Raw genomic sequence first — 19,617 nt, 5'->3', positions numbered from 1 at the left:
AGGTCGACGTTCCTTGGTTGGCTTGCTTTGGGGTTGAGGGAGTCATTTGTTTTGACTGCCCCACATCTATCCATGTGACATCTTTACTTTCAGTAAGTACCAGCGGGTTCGTTACAGGAATCCTTCTCTCCATTGGACATGGTCTGGGGGGTTGCGGATCAAGGTGCCGTGCCCTCTCCTAGCCAGGGAACTGCTAGAGAGACTATGGGCTATACCTTCAATTCCTGTGGGGCTGGCTCATTCTTCAGCCCTTCCTCAACCAGCAAGTGCCTTCCTAGCTTTTCAGTAAATTGCTCTGTGCTTGAGTCTGCCAGATGGGTAACCAACAGTCTCTAATACGTGAAGGATATCAGAGTATTCTGTTCATCGCTTGTTTTACACTTTCTAAGTACTCTCCCTGTCTTGGCCTCAGTTCACTCCCTACAATTCCTGGTACCCCCAGAGCACTGCTGCCTGGGCCCTGCTATGACCCCTGCTGCCTTTCTTCTTCCCAGCAATGTTTGGGATGAAATATACGCCAATATCCTTAAGGTCGCCTTCTTAACCCCTGTCATGTCTCCCCCTTCACATGGCACATCCCAGCCCTCTAGGCCCACATATCTCAGAATCACCTGTGTGACTGAATAAAATGCAAACCCGCAGGCCCCAAGCCCAGGATTTCTGCTTCCGTTGATCTGGTATGGAGCCAAGGATTTGCATCAGTACAAGCATCCCAGTGACTGAGAGCCCCGGGCCTGGGAAACGATGCCATGGGGCCACTCCAGCCGTTCCCACACCAGTCAGCTTCGTCCTTCCCGGGAGCTGCTCTGGCTGGTCCGTGACAGAATCCTTTGGCCATGAGCTGCCAAGGTTTTCAGTACATCTTTCTTTCACTTTTCATGGATAGTGAGAGGGACCCAAATAGAGAACCAGTAACAGGAGTAAGAACAATTTCATTCCCATGAATCAATTGGCAAATTTCAAAGTTCTTTTTTGCCAAGTTGAATCTCGGTAAAAAAAAAAAAATTTTGAGTGGTGATGCAGGAGGAAATCTGCATATGGATAAAGTGGCAGATATGTTGGTCAAAAGATGTACACACTTACATCCATTCTGTTTTTGTCTTCATTCGACAATCTGAAGAATAAAAACCCTCACGCACAATGAGCTAGTAGCCGTCCCAACCTGCGTGATCGAGGGGAACAGAAGTAAACCTCAGAGGCTCAGATTCATAAGCACTCAGTATATTAAAACTGTCCCAGAAAAGACTTTGAGCATCAGACTCTGAGGAAAAGCTCTGCGTCAAAGGCGGAGGAGGGCCCGTCACAGAACACAAAAGGATTTGCTAGCCCTGGTTTCTGTCCTTCTGTGCAGTGGAAAATAGCGGAAACTTGCCAGCCAGACAAAGCAAATGATCTTTCAGACTTTTGAAAAGTATTATATTACATGCAGCTCTTAATAATATCTAGCATTAATCTAAAACTAACACCCACGGCCAAGTCCACAGTGCGTTTTATGATTATGAAATAATACAACATTCCCAATGTCTGGGAACAGACATTTTGCATGGGAGGTGGCCGGGATTGCTAGTGAAGAGGCTTGTTTTTCTTTGTTTTAGCATTTTCTTCTCTAACTTCCTATCACTCCCTTCTCTAAAAAAAAAAAAAAAAAAAAAAAAAAAAAGAAAAAAATTTATTTGTAGTAGCTGCTCCAGTTTCTGCCCTTAGAAATCTGCTCTATTTATTAACTACTCCTCCGGTGAAGAAATTCCACTGAAATTCCTTCAGGGCCTGGCTGCCTTTCAGCTTCTCTTTGCACATTCCTGCCTCTATGTATGTCACCATCTTAAATAGCTGAGCCTTCTGTGCTTTAATAAGGTTCCTCTGTAATCTCTTTCTTTTTTTTTTAAGAACACAGACCTAGTTTTGCTAAGTTTCTGAATACCTCAGATTGTAAAGCCCCCCTAATACTCTAATTAATTTCTGTTTTACCTTCTCTGTGTCCTCACTGGTCAGCTAATAACATAAGGGCCGGAACTGACCTCATTAGAATAACTTCTTACATTTCTTACATCGTAATCAAAATGTTCCCTCCAGGCTGGTATTTGAATTACATCCTCCCCACCCCACGCCCACCCCCAACCCCCCTGAGGTGCCATGTTAAAGATTTACATGCGCATTCTTCATAGATTCCAATTTTCTGGGTTCCAAATTTTTGGTACTGAATTTTTAAAAAGGCATATTCTTTTTCTCTAAGTTTATGACATGTTCAAACATTGCACTGTCTGCATAAAAGAAAATGAAACATTGCAAAACATGATTCTGATTACTACCAGCCAGAATTTACAAAAAAAAAAAAAAAAAGGAAGAAAACTGCAAATATTGTTTTGTCTTTCTTATGACAAGGGCTTCCTTGCAAAGAAGCTTCCAGAAGCTCTTAGGCAGAGCATCCACCCTTAGGGTAGAAGCAGTCAGCAAATATTTCATCTTGATTTTACCCAGATGGAGGCTTCAAAGGTGTGGTCATATAAGAGAATCTCAGAACTCTCTCCACAAATTCAGATTAATGAAGTATTTCATAAATGCGTCTCCCGCTCCTTTCCCACTCCAACCTCATTCCCTATCTTAAGTTACACTTGATTGTTAATTGTAGCAAAACCCAGCAATGGAGCACAGTATTTCCTGGCTCTTTTTGCTAATTCCTGAACAAGGTGAAAAGTAACTTTGTAGCTTGTTGAGACACCTTCAGTTTTTCCCTCAGGTGGCCTTCTGACATCTCCCATGGAGCTGGTACATTCTCACAGCAGTGGGGCTCTGTACCAGCTGCATATGTTGCCATCCTTAATAGTAACATATCCAATGGTAACTGGGGGGTGAATTGCACACAGTGCAATGTTTGAACATGGCCCTCCTCTGGCTCCTTCGGCTTTCTCCCTCCCAGGGATGAGGTCTTCCTGTACCTGTACAGAACATACCCACTACCAGTGATTTTTAATTTGTGGGTTTAAATAATCATAAAGCCCTACATGGCTTGAGCAGCACTGTGATTTTCTTGCTGAATTGTGTTCTCCAGTTTACACACAGTGCTCACCGTCCCCTTAAATCGTGTCACCCAAATAAAAGCTGAATGTTAGGGAGAGACACTTTATTGGAGGCAAGGTTATGTTTGAGGATCTCCCTACCATAGTGGGCAGTGGCAGCTAGGGTTTGTGTCACATAGCATGATTCTCCATCCCCTTTGAAACACAGCCCTCTGTCCTTGTTTGAGGAGCTCCTATTCTCCCAGTGAACCCAGAGGCAGAGCTTCACCGCTGCCCTTGAATCACAGGGTATCGTAGGCCCCGAACTAGGCCAATTATGTTATTTCCCTGAGAGTGACACTCAGATGCTGGATGAAAGAAACCCTCTTGATTCAGGAGGTGTATACAATGGGAAGATGCAGACCTGGAGCTACTAGTGATGGCTGTCTCCTCTGCCAGGTGGAGACATCCTAGCTGCAAATTGAGGCCAACCAGAGGCAAGAGTTGAGAGATTAGCGCCCAGTTCTTGTTCCTGAGGCTGTGGTGCCTGAAGTTCTTCTGTGAGCTACTGTATCTTCTTCTGTGTGCTCACTTCTGTCAGCCTCCAGTACCCTTACAATCTATGAAAGCTAATATATTACTTTATGCTTAAGATCATTTGACTTGGGTTTCAGCCACTTGCAACCAAAGCACTCTAAAACCTCTTCCCTTGGGAATGGTGGAAATGTTCTGCAGCCTACATTATCCATAAGGCCATTCCAAGAAACATAAGAAAACGTGGCTCTCCTCTAATGACGGAAACGACTTTTAGTCGCAAAAGGACTAAAAGCTTCTAGGTAAAGGAGTTAACCACAAGATCAGTGACTGCACAAAATGGCTGACGCAGAAAAGGAAAAGAGAGAATGAGAGGCAGGAGCTACAGTATTGAAAAGTAACGTAGGATAGAGCAACCAAGCAGAAAAGATGAAAATAAAAACCAGCTGTGGGTTTAATCTGTAATAACAATAGTGATAGTCCACCTACCTCACGGAGTTATTGAAAGGATTCAATGAGTTACTATATAAAAAGAGCTTTGAACAATACCTGATACACAGTAAGTGCTATAAAAAATGCCAGCCATTATTGTTATCATCCCAGCTGGCTTGGGAATACTGGAGTGCTGCTTGGCTATAAGGTAAGAGAGCAGGCTAGATTTTAAAATTGTTTCCCAGAAGCAGCTCCTTATGGCACATTGTGTTAAGAGAACAGCTTAACCCTAGAGCTGGAAAATATCAGACACATCTTTTCATTGCCCCACCCCTCCTGCCTCAATAACGTCACACACCCCACCCTACCTCAGTGATTATTTCCGAAAACAGTTTCAAATTTTTTAACAGCAGGACTTTTTTGTTTCAAAGGAAATCTGAAATGCAATTTCCCTTCAGTATAAAAAATGGTAAGTATTCTTTTATTCTCCTCAGCATCCCATTTATTTCTAGGCTGTGTTTAGTTGGTTGGTTGATTGTTTTGCTCATTCATTGGTTTTATAGTATCAAGAAAATCCAGATTACCACAGGTAACTATTGCAAATGGTACTTTTTTTTTTTTTTTTAAGTAGCTTATCTTGTATTCTTAGGAAACTCTTCAAGCAAGAGAAGTTTTATGCTGAAATCTGCACACAAATTGTATATAATACACTTAAGAATGTGTTACTTCTATCATGAATTTCAGTTAAAATATATTTTAAATAAATTCCAATCCAATATTTGAGTACCCTTAATCTACTTCTATAAGTTTGTGGTAGGCAAAATTCTAACATGGTCTCCAAAATTTCCATTCCCTGTTTTTCACACTCTGTATAACCTCCTCCCTTTGACTGTGGGAAGGACCTGTGAATATTATGGGATTGCACTCTTATAATTAAATTAAATTATATGGCAAAGGTGAAGGGTTTCTTTGTGTGTGTGTGTGTGTATATATATATATATATATATATATATATATATATATATATATATATATATATATATTTATTTATTTATTTATTTTTCAATTGCAGTTAACACACAATATTATATTAGTTTCAGGTGTACAACTCAGTGATCAGATATTTATATAACTTACAAAGTGATCACCCCAATAAAAGGTGATGGGATTTTGTAGATGTAAAAAAGGTCCCTATTCAGTCATCTTTGAGTTAGTCAAAAGGAGGTATCATCACATCAAAAAGTATATAAAAGTTGAATCATTGGGTTGTACACCTGAAACTAATATAATGTTGTGTGTCAACTATACTTAAATTTAAAAAGTGGTACCTTGGGTGTGTCTGACCTAATCAGGTGATCCCCTAAAAGAGACTCAAAGCGGCAGCAGCGGCTGCTCTCCACAGGCCTTGAAGAAGTAGCTGCCATGTGGTCGGGAGAGGGCCATGTGGCCAGGGCCTGAGGGCAGCTTCTAGAAGCTGAGAGTGACACCCAGGCAATAAACAGCAAGATAATGGGGATGTCAGTCTGGAAATCACAAAAAGACTGAATTCTGGCAAAAACAAAAGAAAATAAAGAATCATTGAGCTTGGAAGAGAATCCTAAGCCTCAGATTCAGCCTCAGCCAACACCTTGAGAGACCCTGAGCAGAAGAACCAATTAACCCATACCTGCATTCCTGACCCACAGAAACTGTGAGATAATAACTAGATGTTATTCTAAGCCACCACATTTGTGCTCATTTGTTATTCAGAAATAGGAAAATAATACAAACTCTATAGAGGACACCATGTGCTGAATATTGGAGGATACTCACCTAGAGGTCACAAGATTCTGGGAGACCTTCCTCAAGTTGATATGGGTGTCTTCAGAGGGAAAAAAGCCACTGTTCAGAAAAAAGAAATAAAAAATTTGGCAAAGCCAGCACTGGGAAAAGGATGTCTGAGGAACAAATGCAATGTTTTCAGCCTAGAGGCGAGATAAGTGGCTGGGAACCTAGCAGAGGTATCAAAACTCCCTGCTGTGAGCATATGGGAGGAAAAATATGGGTCTGGAGCATGAAAGAGGGCTACAAGCTTATAAATAACATTTATCTTTTGATTCTGATTATTAAAATAATACATACTCACCGAAGAATATTCAGAAATGAATAGCAAAGCCAGTATAAAAGAAAATACATATTTTTCACGTAGTTGTAAGCACACATATTTTGTATGTTGCTTTTTTAAAACCTAATCAACCTGTATTACCTTGGGTTTATGTCATCTGCAAACTGTCATCTATATCATTTTTAAAGGCTGCATACTATTCCATCTCATGGTATGTGCTATGGTTATGATTTACTTAATCGTTCTTCTATTGTTGGAATTTAAAGTTGTTCTTACTTTTAAAATATTGATTCTGAACTTGGGAAAAGCCTTCAAGCATCAAAATCTGTAGAAAATAGTATTTGTTCATCGAATGTTTTGCCCTGGCATTTGATTACATTCCCTACTTTAAAATAGTCTAAAATCAACCTAGCAGAGGTTCCTGCTGTGTAAAATCCTATCTTATCCTTAGAGTTTCCTCTGTCCTTGGGTACTCTTTTTGTTCAAACATGCTCTGGCTTGATCCAGATTACTTGTTCTCATTGCAATTTCCTCCCCTGGGAAATCTGTTCTTTTCTGGTCTCTCTCTCTGTCTCTTTTGTAAACATTAAGGTATGATATGAGATTTGTTCTAAGTAATGTGTACTTTCCCCTTTAGTAAAAGGCACCTTCCATCTCTGTGAAAGCCATGTTGTCACTTTCACTAATAACTCATTCCCTATGCCTATGCAAAATAAGCCCTACCAGCCTCCAGCGATGCTCCCACCCTCCCATCCTGTGACTTCAATTTGTCATGTTTTCCTTGCACTCTCTTACATTTACTTTGTAATCTCTCCAGCTTCTTCCTGTCTGTACTGTCATATGTTTACACTCAGCACAGAGAAGCCACAACCACTAGTAGATAGTGGCTTAATCTTGAAGGCAGGTCTTGAGTTCTGGTATATCTTTGATGGGTGACCTGCACCCCAGATGGAGAGGAGCCCCATAAGGGACATGCCCTGCCCTGTGTCTCTGGCAGGTAACGTAACACAGGTTTTACAGAGTCTGTCTGTCAGAGTCAGACATGAGGTGAGGTGCCTGTGGGTGAGGTCTAGGTATCAATATTTTCCAAAGCTCCCAGGTGATGCTAATGAGCAGCCAGGACTGAGAACGATTACACCAGCTATTCTGTTGTTCCAAGGCAAGAAGAAGGCATTGACAAGGTATGAGGGTCTCTTACGTAACTAGATGCTTTGGTGGTCCTGTCTCTGCTGGCTTTCACTCCTTTTCTGGCTAACGTCGAACTGACCTCAAACTCCCGAGGCATCTTCAAAGACCACCCTTGGGAGGTCAGAAGACTCTAAGTGCTTCCCCACTGCCCTGTGTGAAGAGCCACTCCTAGCTGACCCTCCTCAGCTCTCACCACCAGCCTTTCACCACCCCCCGCCCCACACACTCACCACCACCTTTCTGTTAGGATTCCCTCAACCAGAGCCCTCTCTCCTGGGTGGAGCAATAGCCTAAAAACTCCAGCCTAATGATACTGGTGTATCATTCCTGGCAAAACAATGGCAGCATAGGCTCCTCTGTCTTGCCCTGCCATCTCTGTCCCATCCTCTGTTGCCCTGCTTGGGCAGAGGATGGGTAAATCAACAGGTCCTCTGCCTAAGTAGTTGTCCACCTGGGGTTTTCCTGCAGGACTGTGGTGTCTACACAAAGTGTTTGAGCCCCACCTACCCATTTAACTTGGCAGAGGTTGTGTAGGAAGCACCTTTTGGTCATGGTGGGCAATAAACTGAAATCCTGGGAACTCCTACTCTCATTCTCCTATCTCTTCCACAGTACTTTGCCTGTATAATCTGTTTTGGGGTTAGGAATAAGGCTGTTTTGTGGCCTTAGAATAAGCCTAGGGACAGTGTGTAGTACGATTTTTCAGAAGACCTCTTTAGCATTCAAGTCCAGCTGAGCATTAGATTCATCTGCAACATTAGATCCATCTCCAGGTCCAAGCCCTAGAGACCATTTTTTCAATTGGTCCGCGGTAAATCTCAGACTTTTTTACTGTTTATTTCCCTTTTTTAGCTTTTTTAGGGAGTTTTAAATGTTTTTGAGATAATTGTAGATTTGCATGCAGTTGAAGACATAAGATAGAGAGATTCTACATACCCTTTACCCAGTTCTCTCTCCAAAGGTAACATCTTGCAAAACTATGATACAACGTCAGACCCAAGATATTGACAGTGATAACAGTCCAGATACACAACATTTTCATCAACACAACTTGCACAAGTTGAAACTACAAATCTTTCCTCTGTGTATGTAATTTTGTCATTTGAAGAATGTAAATGGAATCATGCAGTATGTAATATTTTAAGTTTATTGCTCAGCACAATTCTCTGGGGATTCATGCAGGTTGTTGCATATATCCTGTATCAAGAAGTTGTTCCCTTTTATTTTTGAGTAGTATTCCATGATATGGATGTACCACAGTTTCTTTAACCATTCACCTGTTGAAGAAATTCTAGGTTGATTGCTGTTTGGGGCTATTATGAATAAAAGGGCTATGAACATTCATGGATGTGTTTATGTCAACATAAGTTTTCATTTATCTGGGATAAATGCCCAAGAGGGCAATTGATGGGTTGTATGGTAATTGCATATTCAGTTTTACAAGAAATGCATTGCTTCATGGTCCAATATAGTTCTTTGAATTCCAGTGATCATTGCCTGAATTCCAGATAACAGAAAGGAGGAAGGGCAGAAGGGAAAAGCATTCTCTCCAGTTATATAACTTTTCTTTATGCAGTTTTTCCAGAAGTTATAGACAATACTTCCACATATGTCTTACAACCAGCACTTGGTTATCTGACAATACTTGGCTGCAAAGGAGTCTGGGAAATATTATCTCATCTGAGTGCATTGCCACTCTAAATAAAACCAGGATCCTATCTATCAGAATAAACTAGATTATGTTGCAATAACAAACAATCTCTAAATCTCAGAGGCTTAACACAAGAAAGGTTTATTTTTCTCTCACATTACATGACCATCCTGGAGTGTTAGGGCTCTTATCTATGGTGTCTTCACTCTGAAACGCTGAACCAGTGTCAGAAACATTGCCAGTCATCAAAGCAGGGTGGGGGTTGGGGGGGTAGGAGGAAATGAATCTCACTTTGGTTCGTAAAGTTCACATTTTATTGGCCAAAGCTAGTCACATGGCCACATCTAATTACAAGGGGCAGGGAAGTAAAATTCTACCATTTATCAAAAGGAGAAGAAACAGAAATATTTGGTTAATAAGACTAATGACTTACCAGAGTCAAGAAGAAAGGGGAGAATTGATGTTGGGGTAGGAAGCAGTTTTTGGGGTAGGAAGCAGTTTCTGGGGTAGGAAGCAATGTCAATCTTCTATGTGTTTTTAACCTGTTTCTGTAAACTATTTATCTGTAACCTGCTTTTGCTCTCTCTCTTATGTATCGATGATCCTAGGTTTTAGTTGTCATCACCTAAATATGCTATGCTACTTCATTACTTAGTCCATATATTAATGGAGTTTGCATCTCTTGGAATGTTCTTCCTGCAATTAACTCCAATGTTCTCAAGACTCAGCTTAGATTTTTTTAAGCCCATGTCCCATCCCGCAGCACCTTATCTATGCTTACCCATTAGCTGTGAGGAATGGTTTCATAGTCCTGAGCTAGGATGGCAGCTCTGTTTCACAAAATCATTGGGTATCCATGGTCCTTCTACTTTGTGTTCTGTCATTCTTTGCATATCACCTCATGTCCAATTGGTTCCTTGAACTCCAACCACTGTGTCTTTACTCCAGCCCACAGGAAGAATGAGAGGTCAAAGAATGGCACACAACTCCCTTCCAAAGATCTTTCTCATTAGTTGCAAATGATACTTCTACTTACGTCCCATTAAGCAGAACTTAATCACAGAGCTCTACCCGGCTGTAAAGGATATCCTGATTCGGATCTTGGCCCTACTCCTGGCAGTGACATATTCTGGCCTGATGATTTCTATGACCTCATTAGACAGCTATACACAGGCTTTCTCTACAGGTCTATGCAGGGACCCTGATGCTGGTCTGAGGATCTCTGCTTCAAGCTTTGAGTCTTCGTTTTTTTTTATATATTTTTATATTTTTAATATCTTTATAGCTAGCCATCACAAGTCTAGGCAATAAAGAAAGCTTTTTGAAGAAAGAGATTAATGAGGATGGGGTTTAATTCAGGTAGAAGGAAGGATCACGGAAAGCCCTTTGAGGGTTACAGGGACAAGTATGGCTGGGTACTCCCTTCAGTGGGGTAGGGGGACAGGTACTGATCACCTACTTGTGTCAACACTGGGCTAGGTACTGGGATTCAAGGGTACATTGTCTGAGAGAGTCAGGGAAGGATTCACATAATGACAGTTCTTCAGCTGAGACTTGAGACATGCACAGAGATAACCAGGTGAGCACAACATAGAAGGATATTCCAGGGAGGAGGCATAGCAAAGCACAAGTGTGTAGATAACACAGCATCGTTTATTGAGGAACGGTAACGTGTGGAGACTAATGTAGAGGGTGCCAGAAGCAGAGCATCAAGATGTGAGACTGGAGAGCAGAATAGTATCTGGATATGGAGGGCCTTGTATCCTGTAGATAATGGAGAGCAATTAAAAGATTTTAAGCAGCAGACTGAGATGAGAATATCTGTATATAAGAATGAACTTCCTGAAAGTAAGGTGGGAGATTTGAGGGCTTGAGCCTGGAAGCAGAGAGGCCGGTCGTTGAATGAGTCTACATAAGAGTAGGTGAAAACTGAATTTGAGTACTGGTAATAAGATTCAAGTTATTTAGGAAGACACAGCCAGGGAGGCAGGATGGACACATTTGGGGGAATAATTGGATGAGAGATGTGAGTGACAGTCAAGGGTCAAAGATGAATGCTCACTTGGTGCTAAGTGCTATTGAATGATGCCAATCACTAACTTAAGCAGTAAAGGGAGAACAGCAAGTTTGGTAGGAAAGATGATGAGTTCATTTTCAGACATGTTGAGTCAATTGATTTGAATGGGCAGAAAGCAAGTTGACTTTCGTTCCAACACATTTCTATTGCATTGTGTCTTTACTGGAGTAAAGGTTAGGAATAAAGGAGATTAGCAAAAAAGAAAGAGGTCAGTGAAAGAGAAACTAGGATATAACAGCAAGCAATCACACTGCTATAAAATTTATGGCTGGCCATTCCTTATTCATTTCACAAATACACACAGAACACATACAATCTCCAAGGTAGTATTCCATAGAAATTACAAATATCACTAAGTTACACACACACACACACACACACACACACACACACACACATCATAAGCTTTAAATACAGCAGAAATGTAATACTAATATTCAATTAGTTGTCATACAAGGCTACAAAAATGCCAAAAACAAAATGCAAAGGTGAAAAATACCCTTACATTTGACTACTTAAATGATGTACTAGTCATAATCGTATCTAAGTGTAAACATTTTGTCACTCATAGTGGGATATCCTGTCATGTTGTTTCTTGATGCGACACAATATGAAATAAATAGCAGTATCTATGGAATATTCTTGCCAAAAGATTTTGACTTGAATTGAATCAAGACTTTGTTCTTAACTTCTTGATTATAAGTAATGTAAGGTATTTAGGAATAAGTCCAGCAGCAACAGGAGAAAAAAATCAGAAAAATTTAGAATGTGGAATGTTCTACAAGACAACTGATCTGATATTCTCAAAGAGTCAATGTCCTCCAGAAGATGCACAAACATCTCATTGTTTTTTCTCCTAATAAACCAAGTAATTACACCAGAAAAAAAAAGTCAGTGTCATGGGGAAAAAATGGTGGAATGTTCCAGATTAAGAGAAACAAAAAGACATAGCAATCAAATGCAATGAGTGAACTTTGATTGAATTTAGTTTGAAGAAATCACTATAAAAATTATTTGGGGCACAAGTGAGGAAATGTTAATACAACAAGAGTATTAGATATTAGAGAGTTATTAGTAATTTTCTTAAGTGATAATAGTATTGAGGTTGATAGAAGAATAGCCTTATTTTGGGGGGGGTAATTTAATTTTTTTATTTTTATATTAATTTTTATATTATTTTAATGTACAATTAGAAGGCTTGTGATACAAATTCCCCCACTATTTTCCCATTAGTTTTTTTCTTCATGTTACACTTTTTTCAAAAGATTTTGATTAATATATGGCTAACATACAATATTATATGAGTTTCAAGAGTACACCATAGTTATTCAACAGTTGTATGCCTAAAGAAGTGATCACTATGATAAGACCAGAAACCATCTGACACCGTACCACACTATCACAATATTACTGACTCTATTCCCTATGCTATACGTTATATCACCATGACGTATTTGTTATACCTGGAAATTTGGACCTCTTATTCCCCTTCATCTTTTCATCCCTTTTTAAATTTTTCAATTACAGTTGACATTCAGTATTATTTTATATTAATTTCAGGCGTGCAGCATAGTAGTTAGACATTTGTATAATTTAAGAAGTGATCCCCCTGACTAGTCTAGTACTCACCTGGCACTATGCATAGTTATTACCATATTAGTGACTATATTCCCTGTGCTTTGCTTTACATCCTTTACTTCATAACTATTTTGTAACTACCACTTGGTACTTCTTAATCCTTTCAGCTTTTTCACCCTTCCACCAATCCTTTCCCATCTATCACCCCAACAAATCTAGTACCAATATGACACCACACACAGTTACTACAATATTATTGACTATATTCTTTATGCTATACCCTACATCCCAATGATTACTGTGTAATAGCCAATTTGTACTTCTTTTTTGTTTGTTTGTTTTAGGGGAACAGGAGTTTATTGGGGAACAGTGTGTACTTCAAGGACTTCTTTTTTTTTTTTTCCAAGTCAAGTTGTTGTCCTTTCAATCTTAGTTGTGGAGGGTGCTGTTCAGCTTCAAGTTGTTGCTGTTTCAGTTTTAGTTGTGGAGAGCACAGCTCAGCTCCAGGTCCAGTTGCTGTTGCTAGTTGAAGGGGGCACAGCCCACCATCCCTTGCGGGAGTCAAACTGGCAACCTTGTGGTTGAGAGGAAGCGCTCCAACAAACTGAGCCATCCGGGAGCTCAGCGGCAGCTCAGCTCAAGGTGCCATGTTCAATCTTAGTTGCAGGGGGCGCTGCCCACCATCCATTGCGGGAGTCGAGGAATCGAACTGGCAACCTTGTGGTTGAGAGTATGCACTCCAACCAACTGAGCCAACAAACTGAGCCATCCGGGAGCTCAGCGGCAGCTCAGCTCAAGGTGCTGTGTTCAATCTTAGTCGCAGGGGGCGCTGCCCACCATCCCTTGCGGGACTCGAGGAATTAAACTGGCAACCTTCTGGTTGAGAGCCCACTGGCCCATGTGGCAATCGAACCGGCAGCCTTCCAAGTTAGGAGCATGGAGCTCTAACCGCCTGAGCCACCGGGCCAGCCCCCAATTTGTAATTCTTAATCCCTTCCCCCTTTTCTCTCATCCCCGAACCTCCTCCCATCTGGCAACAATCAATATGTTGTCTGTATCTATGAGTTTGTTTCTGTTTTCTTTGTTTATTTTGTTCTTTAACTTCCACATATAAGTGAAATCACATTGCATCTCTCTTTGTCATTCATGCCACTCAGCACAGTACCCTCCCAGTCCATCCATGCTGCCGCAGATGGCAAGAACCCATTCCTTTCCATGACTGAGCAATATTCCATTGTATATATGTACCACCTCCTCTTTATCCATTCTTCTATTGACAGACACCCACGCTGCCTCCACATCTTGGCCGTTGTAAACAATTCTGCAATGAACATATAGATGCACAAGTCTCCTCGAAGTAGCATTTGGGTTTCTTCAGATAAATGTCCCGAAGTGGGATTATTGGGTCTTTGTCTATTGTTATAGCCTTTGTTTTAAAATCTATTTTGTCTAGTATAAGTATTGTTATCCCAGTTGTTGGGTTTTTGTTTGTTTGCTTGTTTCTATTTTCATGAAATATCTTTTTTTATTCTTTTACTTTCCATCTGTGTGTGTCTTTCAATCTGAAGTGATTCTCTTGTAGGCAGCATATGTAAGGTTTTTGTTTTCTTATCCATTCAGCCCTCCTATGTCTTTTGAGTGCAGCATTTAATCCATTTACATTGAAAATAATTGTTGATAGATACGTAGCTGTTGTCATTTTATTATTCATAATTTTGATATTCCCCCACCCTCCCATCCCCCACCACCCCCGGTCTTAAAGAAGTCCCTCTAACATTCCTTGTAATACTGGTTTGGTGGTGATGAACTCCTTTAGCTTTTTCTTGTCTGGGAAGCTCGTTTTCTGTCCTTTGATTTTAAACAATAGCTTTGCTGGGTAGGGTAATCTTGGTTGTATGTCCTTGCTTTTCATCATATTGAATATTTCATGCCAATCCCTTCTGGCCTGCAAATTTTCTAATGACAAATCAGCTGACAATCTTATGGAAGCTACCTTACAAGTTACTAGTTGCCTTTCTCTGCTTTTAGGATTCTCTCTTTGTCTTTCACTTTGGCAATTCTAATTATAATGCTGGGCCTGTTTGGGTTCATCTTGTTTGGGACTCTCTGTGCTTCCTGAACTTGTATGTCTTTTTTTTTTTTTTTACCAGATTAGGAAGATTTACAGTCATTACTTTTTTCAAATAAGTTATCAATCCCTTGCTTTCTCTCTTCTCCTTCTGGTACCCCTATCATGCAAATGTTGTTATACTTGATATTGCCCCAGAGGTCTCTTAAACTATTCTCATTTTTGGGGGGTCCTTTTTTACTTTTCTGCTGTTCCAGTTGGGTGTTTTCTACTACCCTGTCTTTCAAATCGCTGATTCAGTTCTCTGCTTCGTCTAGTCTGCTGGTGATTCCTTCTAGTGCATCTTCATTTCAGTTATTTTTCACTTCTGACTGTTTCTTTTTCATGGTTTTCTATGTCCTATTTCATGCTTGCTATCTCTTTGTTGAAGTTCTCACTAAGTTTTTTGAGCATCCTTATAAGCACTGTTTTGAACTCTGTCTCTGGTAGGTTGCTTGCCTCCATTTTGTTTAGTTCTTTTTCTGGAGCTTTCCCTTATTCTTTCATTTGGGATGCATTTCTTTGTTTCCTCATTTTGTCCGCCTCTCTGTTTGTTTCTGTGTATTGGGTAGATCTGCTATGTTTCCCACTTTTTGGCTGGGTGGCCTTATGTAGCAGATGCCCTGTGGGTCCCTGGCATAGTCTCCCTGGTCACCTATTCTGGGTGCTCTGGGAGTGTTCCTTGTGTGGGTTGTGTGTGCCCTTCTGTTATAGTTGAGCCTTGATTGCTATGGGCACATCAGTGGGTGGGCTTGACCCTAAGGCTGATTTGCTGTGGGGTTTGGCCATGACAACAACTTAAAGGCTGCTGTAAAGGGGGCTTACTCCACTGAGGGGATTCACCCCAGTGGGCCTGATGCCTGTTGAGACTGGCCTTTGGGTGTGCCTCTTGTAGAGCTAATTGGATGGTGCTCTGCTCTGGTCTGAGCCAACCTCCAAGTATGTTTGTTCTGGGGCCACTTGTGAGGGGCTCCAGTGCAGGCCTCAGTCACCCGTGCCTGTGACTAGCAAGGAGTACCTGATAGGAGCTACAAAGCAATCCACGTTTGTTCACTGCCTGTGCTAACCCTGGAGGTCTGTGGGAGAGGCCATGCTGTGAAGTGAGGACGTCCATTACCAGTATTGGGCCTGGGGTAGCTCCACAAAATAGTATGGAAATTGGGTGAGGTGAGGTTTCAGGGAGTCACCAGAATGGGAAAAATTGTGGTTAACAGGTTAATGTAGACTCTGGTTTTGTGCCAGTGCTAAGCCTGGAGCTACTCAGCAAAAGTCTCAGAGTACACGGAAGCCAGTCTCTGCCTGCCTGGGGCCTGTGGATTCTAATAGTTTTCCAAGAAAGAGTGCAATGTGGGCAGGGCTGGCTGCTTAAGGAGAAAGTGCCTCTGGTGTTGGGGGAGTTGGGTGGGGTGGGAACCCAGTGAGTCAGCAAGGTGGAGCAAGTGAAACTCCAGATTCAGATTTGGCATGTGGGGGTGGACTCAACACAGGAAATATGGTGCCTGCCTGCCAGCTGCATGGGAGAATGACCCCACACAGCAAAAATGGAGAATGTCCTCCAGCCCTCACTTCAAGGCCACACACCTCAGTCTGCCCTTCGTATGTCCCCAACACCCCCAAAGTTACTATCCCTCCACCAGAGCACAAAGTGAGTGCCTGCAAGTGACAGAGTCTGTGCAGGGGCCATTTAAGAGGACATCTGAGGAGTTTCTTGAAAACTTCTCTCCCACCCAGATGGTCAGAATTGCCACTGTTTTTCACAGCCAGATGTTGTGTGGGCTCCTCTTCCTGGCACTAGTACTCCTGGCTGGGGAGAATGGTTTGCAGCTGGGGTCCCTTGCTCCTCCAGGGTAACCTCTGTGGCCAAGATATCTCTCCCAGTTTTCAACCATCACATGGAAGTTTGGAGTTAGCCCATTTCACGTCTCCATCCCTCCTACCTGTCTCTATCTGCCTTCTTATTTATAGCCTTGGTTATAAAACTTCTTTTCAGCTAGACTTCAGATGATGCTCCAGGTTGGTTGTTCTATGATTTGGTTGTAATTTTAATGTGTTCATGGAAGGAAGCAGGCACAATGTTTATCTACTCTGCCATCTTGGATCTCTCAGAATAGCTTTATATTTAGGAGAAGCATGTTGAATTTAAAAGCTGTGTTACTTAGAATCAGGAAAACAGAACTCACAAGAAAAAGAGTTTAGAAGATAGGACGCAATACAGGGAACTGGTCAAAAAAGGTGTTGGAAGAGTTAAAAGGGAAAAAAGGGACAAAGAAGTGACTCAGAGATTAACAAAAACAGAAAGCCACTGCCATCCCTTAGGCTGGAGGGACAATTGGAGAAGGTAGTGTTACCAGAGCCCAAGAGCCAGGGCTAGCTATTGGGAATTGGCAGCAGCTCCCCAGTGGGAAACTGGACTATGAAAAAAGGAGCTCTTTTACAGAAATAAACGAAGATACTGACAAAGACACTTCCCAAAGCACAGCAAGAGCAGTAGAAATAGTGTCTTCTTCTCTCTTAACATCAAATCTCCAACAATTGCTTCCTATTGGCCAAAACTTAAACAGAGCCTAGTTGCAAGGGAGTCTGAGAAATGTATTATGCAAGCAGCAGCTCCCTGAGATACAAAGCAATGTAGAGGATAAAAAGGAAATGGATCAAGCAGGCAAATGATTGACTCAAGAGACAATTGTCACTATGCTTGTAATTTACTTTCAAATAGTTCAGAGACTAAAATACATACATATAAGTACAGATAAAGCAAATATGATAAACTGTTGAATCTACGTGGGTATATGGATGTTCATTATACTATTATTTCAGTTTTTCTATTGAAAAATGCTTAAAATTTTTCAGAATAAAACCTTGTTGAAAAATCCATTCCAATACTCTATAATACAAGGTAATGACAATGGGAATAGAGAGAGGGAATACTCACTTTGAATTTGGCAAAGTTTCTTATTAAATCCTTGTAACCAAGGTGGAAAAATGTGGACCAGAGCAACATTTATCATTTTTTCCCCACAACAACACATTTGAAAGTTGAGTTTTCTATTTGTCACTCTCCCAAGGACATATCCACAATTATTTCCATGCCAGCTATAACCCCTACCTTATTTATCACATTCAAGAAAGTTTGATAAAATAGAAGTGAATGAGAGTGACTTTAATTTGGTGGTAATATGTAATCTGCCCTATTTTTTTTAAGAAACAAATTAGTTATAAAATACCTCACAATGAATTACAACACACCAGTGTTGTGACATCAGAGCTGAGAAACCTTCAGCTAGAAAAATAATATAATTATAAAGCCACATACATGGTTTAGCACTTGTATCCAAAGTTGTTGATTAATGGACAGATATCAGCCTAGAGTGTGGCTCCACATGGTGCACGAGAGGGTCTGTCTTAGCATGGCCTGTCCAGCTTTACATTTTTATCAATGTCTTGGATGAGCTTTAGAGAGCATTATAGGATTACAATTGTTAATAACATGAAATTGAACACGAGAGTGAATGCATCAGATGCCAGCTTAGGATCCGCAAGAATCTGGATCCGAGTGATAAACCAATACAACCTGAAAATTAATAGAAATATGTGACCAGACTTTTACTTGAGTCCAGAAAAGCCCACTAATTATGAGTTATCTTGTATAGACTACTAGAGAGCTTGAATTCATTCTCTGGTCCTGCCCTTGATGAACTTTTTCAACTTCAGTAAGTTACTTTATCTCTCCTTAACTGCCTCAGTTTCCACATCAGTAAATGGGAATAATAATAATGCTTAACTAATAGTAGCTTGAGTTACTATATGTAAAGCAGTTGAATAGTCCCTGGCACAGAGCAACAGGACAAAAAGTTAGTTGTTATTACTGATGTGTGTGGGGGAGTGCTGGTAGCAACATTACTTAGTAAGTAGCTATGAAAGAGATTTAGTAATTGATATTATATTCAATAGATTTCATTTGTGGGACAGAGTTGTCAAAGCAGTCATGCCATTTAAGGCTGTATTTAATCACAAACCCACTCCCTGAAATGGGGCTAATGACATCATGATTTCCTCTGCTCCGATCAGGCTGCAACTGGAGCAAGGGGTTCAGAACGGGTGCCATAGTCACAAACTATCCCAAACAAATTGGAGTCTGCGCAACACAGAGCTGGAATGCAGTAACTCTTGACAGACTCGGAGGTATCAGTCTGTCTTTAGAAATTCAATGAGCTGTGGAATTGAATTTTGAACTTGTTTTGTGTGGTCACTATTGATTTCTCCTTAACCAATGAGTAAGAATTACCATGGCACAGATTCTGAGTTCGCATAAGGAAAGCTCTTTTGTGGTCAGAGTTAGGGAGAACTGCTTCGGGGTGTGCTATGTTCCCTGTCCCTGCAATGACCAGGCATTATACACCACGGTGACCAATTGGCAAGGGTATGATGGTATTCAAACCCCAGATGGTGATTGGATTAGGTGTCTTGTGAGACTGACCCCCAGAAATTCTGAGGTTTTATCCAGTGCAATCTGAGGATTCTAGATTTGTTTTTAATTACATACTTAACCACTTTCCCAAACTGCTGCCTCCTAAGCTCTTATTGGGTTTTTTCAGGCTCTGGGCCAAAGGTCTGTACTCTTTTTTTTCTTTTTTTTACAACACCGAATAAGTTCAAGTACTCAGTGTGTTCATTTTTTAGGAAACGAAGTTGAAATGATTAAACAGGAAATATGCACTTAGCTCCTAATGTTAGCTACCTCAAGACAAAATCAATTCCATTTCAAATGGAATGCTATTGGAGAACTGTTTAGAAATCTGTTGGTAGGAAAGAAATATTGAAGGTGAATACACCAGGGACAGGAAATAAGAAACTTAAAGATATCTTTAATGCTAAAAGACACTCTGTCTTTCCTGTCCTCAAAACCTTGAAGAAATCTTTCAAATGCTCTGAGCATTTGAAGCATAAATA

The 19,617-nt window shown here is 40.8% G+C and overlaps 1 long non-coding RNA gene across 1 annotated transcript in view; it reads right to left on the bottom strand.

Moving 5' to 3' along the window:
* The window catches only part of LOC141572364 (uncharacterized), a 97,261-nt gene that overhangs the window by 18,394 nt on the left and 59,250 nt on the right, over positions 1 to 19,617 (bottom strand). The window contains exon 2 of the long non-coding RNA XR_012497722.2: positions 5,775 to 5,843. This is a non-coding gene — a long non-coding RNA (uncharacterized LOC141572364). The remainder of the gene's footprint in view (positions 1 to 5,774; positions 5,844 to 19,617) is intronic.

Source organism: Rhinolophus sinicus, chromosome 17 (genome assembly GCF_057876585.1).
Source record: "Rhinolophus sinicus isolate RSI-liver-muscle chromosome 17, RSI-T2T, whole genome shotgun sequence".
Classification (NCBI taxonomy): domain Eukaryota; kingdom Metazoa; phylum Chordata; class Mammalia; order Chiroptera; family Rhinolophidae; genus Rhinolophus; species Rhinolophus sinicus.
The sequence above is the reverse complement of the archived record's forward strand: the minus strand, read 5'-3'. Positions and strand labels throughout refer to the sequence as shown.